Here is a 5,490-nt window from a genome sequence, read left to right as displayed (position 1 = left end):
TACTCTTCAGCTGCTCTCATGCTTGTCCTTTCAGGTCTAGGAAGCTGCACTGCACACAGCACATACTCTCACATAGCTAATTAATCTCATTTTAGGAAAAAGACAGAAGCCGGTGTTCTCGGTTAAAGTTCTTTGTCTCAAGAGAATTTAGAAAGCTGGCTCTGAGGGGTAACAAATGAAAGGGTGGAAGATTCCCTGGGGAAGGAGGAGTATGGGGGTCATATTCCCGGATTTTCATCCCAGCTCCATTTTCCGAAGGGGAAGAGGGATTTTTGTCCTTATTTAGCTTAGATCTGAAGGGTCATGGCGTTGGTGCGTGATGGCAACATTTTATCTGCCAACTTAATAAGGCTAATTTTATTGTAACGAGAGCTTAATGAGCAACAGGTTACATTCCAACCCAGGAGATTCCCGCCTTTAGTCACCTTTCTTTGTCTGCATCCAGGACACACATCACTTAAAATGTGTGGTTTCCTGTCAGTCTGGAGGTTCCTGCTTTTGTCTGTCCATGGAACCCCGCTGTTTACAAGGTGCGCGATTTCCTGCCACTTGGCCCCTGCTCCCGTTTCTCTGCACTTACCTACCTGCTGTAACACTGGCACCTTGGGCAAGGTATTTGACCAATGCCAGAGATAGGAAGCAGCTGTCTCCAGTTGCCAGTTGACCAATACATTTACTGAATGAAAAAAACATGTACAACCTAAAAGTTGAGAATCACAATTTATTCAGAGGACTTACTGAGGACTTAAGACTGGCATACAGCCTCTCGGATAGCTCCGAGGGGACTGTTCTGAAGAAGTAAGGGAGGAGCCAAGAAATTGTTCGTTTTTTGTTTTTGGCCACTCTTCGTGGCTTGAGGAATCTTATTTCTCCACCGAGGATTGAACCAGGGCCATGGCAGTGAAAGTGCCAACTTCTAACCACTGGACTGCCAGGGAATTTCCTATACAGGAGTTTTTATAAAACAAAAAATAAAAACAAGGGGTCAGAACATCAAATGATTATTGCTAATTAAAGAAAACATCTCAAGTTAATGAATTTAGCGCTTTTCTACGTACAGTAAGATCCCAGGGTCTAGGTGTATTGAAATTATTCATCTGATGCTCCTTAACTATCTAGAGCCAGTATCCTATTTTTCTCCACCCTGAATCTTCTCAGGGTACACTGTCAGGGGCGGCTGCAGTGGCTGACGGCCACAACATCCTTTGTTTACTGAAGTGACTCAGGTGACTTTCTTTGTCTACACCAGAGCCTAAGAAGCCTGGAGTCAGTGAGCAGGGAGGTCACTCTGGGACCAGATGGAATCTGGTTATCTGCACAAGTGTGTCTACTCCAGTTATCATCATGCCAACAGACACCCCTGGAGAGAGGACTCCAAGTGTCCTGGGTGCAGCCACAGCTGGGAGTGGTCCCTGGGCCCAGGACTGATAACATACAGATTACACTCTACCAGGAAACGTTTTCCACACATGCCTCTTTGGACAGGGAGGCTTCAGTCATTTGGTCATTTCACAATCTGCCCCACCTCAGGCTCCAGACCCAGAGCTTGCCCCTGCTTAGGAAGACAGCATCAAAACTACTTACTAAATGCTCCGGGTGCAGCATCAGGCTAGACACAAATCAAACACTGATTGATAGCAAGTCAGTGATAAGTGGGCTTCCCTGGTGCCTTAGATGGTAAAGAATCTGCCTGTAGTGCAGGAGACCTGGGTTTGATCTCTGAGTCAGAAAGAGCCTCTGAAAACTCACTCCAGTATTCTTGCCTGGAGAATTCCATGGTTGGAGGAACCTGGCAGGCTACAGTCCACAGGGTCACAAATGGTAAGTAGGATCACAGTCCCTTTGCCAGCCGTCTCCCCTCCATCTACCGTAAGATGAGGTTAAGGTGAAGTCGCTCAGTCGTGTCCGACTCTTTGCGACCCTGTGGACTGTAACCTACTAGGCTTCTCCGTCCATGGGATTCTCCAGGCAAGAATACTGGAGTAGATTGCCATTTCCTTCTCCAGGGGATCTTCCCGACCCAGGGATCGAACCTGGGTCTTCCGCATTGGAGGCAGAGGCTTTAACCTCTGAGCCACCACACATCTACTATGTGTGTGCTAAATCGCCTCAGTCGTGTTGGACTCTTTGCGATCCTACGGACTATTCAGGTAGCACCTCCTTATCATCCTTGTCCTCCCAACCCATACTTCTTCTGCCCATGATTTTACTGCTCTCCTAAGATCAGGGAATAGCAACCCACTCCATTATCCTTACCTGGAAAATTCCATGGATAGAGGAGCCTGGTGAGCTATAGTCCATGGGATCACAGAGTCAGACATGGCTGAGCAACTTCACTAAGATCAGGGACAACCCCACATTCACATTTTTTTTTGGCTGCACAGCAAAGCATGCCTGTGCAATCTTAGTTCCCAGACCAGGGATCAAATGTGCACCCTCTGCAGTGGAAGCTCAGTCTTAACCACTGGCCACTGGGGAAGTTCCTGCGTTCACTTTTTTAGCTTCAGAGCTTGACCATAATGTTTGGCTCTTGGCAACTCACAGAAGGGCTTTTACACATTCTTAATTGAATGAATGAATGAAATATTAATTAATGAAATATTAAAGCTAACATTTGGGCTGGAGAGTTGTTAGCAAGGCACAGAACAGAATTGGAGAACTGGAATGTTAGAGTTTGAATTGTGTCTTATAAGGACCATCAAAAGAGATTTGAAACAAAGGTATGGTTTTCAGATGAATTAGATTCTGCTCACAGAATTCCCTGACCGTGTCCAGTGGATAGGACTCTGTGCTCTCAAGGCCAAGGATCAGTGTTCAATCTCTGGTCAGGAAAGTAAGATCTCGAAAGCCTTGCGGTATGGCTAAAAAAGAAAAAAAAAACGTCTGCCTCACCCCCAAGGGTATCACTGTAGATCATGGCAACAGGTGGCCAGAGGCATGAGAGGTCCAGGACCAGCACTGGAAATGGGAAACTTTCCCATTTCAAGGCAGGGAAGCAATTCAATTATCTGATTCAACAAATCAGACTTCAACAGTGAAATTTCCCCATCCGCTTTTCAAATTATTGAGATTTTATGGATAACTATTTGCAAAGCATGTATATTTGAGAATATAGATGCCCACCAGTCCTCTAGCAAGGGACTGGCCAAATATTCAGGTCAGAAAATAATAGCTAGATTTTACTGGCGAAGACACGATGGGCCAGGCAACATAGTCAAGGGTTTGCATTCATCTGCATTTAATACTCACTTCTCACTATGAGAAGCAGGTATCAATCAGCAGGTCCCCATTTTAAAGATGAGGAAATTGAGGCACACAGATGTTAAGCTGCCATGATCACACAGCTTGATGCAGATAACTTGAAGCAAAGCACCCATACTTTGAAGAGTAGAGTTTGTGAAAATATGCCAAAATGACTGGGCTAGGCTACACCAGGGGCGAGTCATCTGGAGACAAGCCAACCATCCATCTTCTCCAGAAACTCACCAGCTGACAGGGGAGACAATGAGTAAACAGAAAATTAGATCTCTAAGGGTGAAAATAAAGGCAAAGGCTGTGGGTACCAAACGAACATGTCACTGAAGACTCTTCAAAGTTGGGTGATTTAGGAATTTGCAAGGTGGTCTGAAGGAACAGCCAGTGCATGTTAGGGACAGAACTATTAGGAAGTACTCAGGGACTGACCAGAGTTGAAGACATTTTTGACTCTTCTCTCACCTCACTTATCTGATCTACCTGCAAATCCTATTGGCTTTCCCCCCTTCACCTTCAAAATATATGAAATGGCAAAGCACATGAAAAGATGCTCAATACTATTTCATTAAGGAAATGCAAATTAAGACTGAGATTTACACACCTATTAGAACTGCTGACTGAGAAGACTAATCACGCCAAGTGTTGATGAAAATGGGGAGTCATCAGACATCTCAAATACTGCTGGTGGAATACGAAATTGCACAATCACTTTAGAAACAGCTAAGCAGTTTCCTAAACATATACACACCTGTTAATGCCACATGGACCCAAGAAAAGTGACTGCCCAGGTCCACATGGAGCCTTTCACACAGTTTTATTTGTAATAGCCCAAACTGGAGGCAACCTCAACGTGCACCAACAGGTAACTGGGTAAACAAATTACAGATATAAAACAAATATATCCACTCTGACAATAAATAGGGATTACTTGTTCAATATCAATCTCAAAATAACTATGCTGAAAGAAGACAAAGAGTACACACTGTCCGATTCCATTTACACACAATTCTAGAAATTGCAAACCAATCAGTAGTGACAGAATCAATCTAACGTGACAACGGTGGCAGAAATGGGATAACAAAGGGACACGAATAAGTTTTGGGGGAGGGATGGATATGTTCCTTCGGCGTGACTCTAGTGGTCCCTCTTCAATCACTGGGAGAAGTGTGGAGTCACTACCACAGAACATAGCAATCAATCTTGCCTGGGTTTGTCCAGGTTCATGCCAGCCCTAGCTGTGTCCTCATTTATGCAATTGCAAAGGGTGAGAATTTGTTATTTTTAAAAAACTTTTTGTATTGGGGTATAGCTGATCAGCAAACAATGTTGGGGCAGTTTCAGGTTAACAGCTAATGGACTCACCCGCACATATACACAGGCATCCATTCTCCCCCAAACTCCCCTCCCATCCAAGCTGCTACATAACATTGAGCAGAGTTCCAAGTGCTATACAGTAGGTCCAAACGATGAGAATTTGGTCTCTTAGAAACCATCTACTGCACATCTCTTGGATGCCTGATGAGGAGGATGAGATTGAGACGAGTGCCAGGACCTGGGCTGCTTTTATACACACACGAAGTCCAGCCCACACTCTGATCTCTTACCCTGAGCCTTCTGGGGCATCAGCTTTCACAAACACTTAGTTCTTCCTTTTGTAACGTGGCCACTTGCAGTTCAGCAATCAAGCAGGAAGAAGTCACGAACTACGGAGCTAGAGCACACAGTCAGGGAGGGAACGGACGACGAACACCAAGGCCTCGTCCAGAGGCACCGGCTAGCCCTGCCAGGATCCGGGGCCGCACTTGGAGGCAACATCGCTCTTCTCTGTGAAGACAGGGAAAATCAGGCCTCGGGGTCCACCTGGCAGTCCCTGGCCTCTCCGAGTGACAGGGAATTAGAAACGTCACCTGTTTTGAAGCGGCTCACCTAGTAAACAAAGGCGGAAGGAACCAGGCAGCTTAAACCTCACAGCCGGCGCCTGAGTCCCAGCCCGCCCACTTTCAGGCGCGCCCCGGTTCCGGCGCACGCGAGGCATGGCGGGAGTCGCGCCGCCTGACGTCACTAAAGAGCGCGGGCTCTCAGGGTGAGCTCGGAGTCCGGCTGCTGGCTTGTGGGTCGCTCGCATCTTTTCCGTTTACCCTTGTCGCCCGCCGATCCTTCCGGTCCTGCCCCTTCGAGAGCCGTGCTCGCTGGGAGCCTGCTGTTTCAGATCGTGGGAGGACGATGACAGAAATG

At 46.5% G+C, this 5,490-nt stretch overlaps 1 long non-coding RNA gene across 2 annotated transcripts; it reads right to left on the bottom strand.

Moving 5' to 3' along the window:
* On the bottom strand, positions 708-5,273 carry LOC102191351. 2 transcript variants are annotated; one of them, XR_001919077.1, is made up of 3 exons: positions 4,860-5,273; positions 3,857-3,936; positions 708-943 (listed from the first exon to the last, which is right to left on the bottom strand). It is a non-coding gene; the product is annotated as an uncharacterized LOC102191351 (long non-coding RNA). The 2 variants fall into 2 exon arrangements; XR_310500.3 differs by having other exon boundaries at positions 3,857-3,933.

This window comes from Capra hircus, chromosome 13 (genome assembly GCF_001704415.2).
Source record: "Capra hircus breed San Clemente chromosome 13, ASM170441v1, whole genome shotgun sequence".
Lineage (NCBI taxonomy): Eukaryota > Metazoa > Chordata > Mammalia > Artiodactyla > Bovidae > Capra > Capra hircus.
This window is presented reverse-complemented; position numbering and strand designations above follow the sequence as displayed.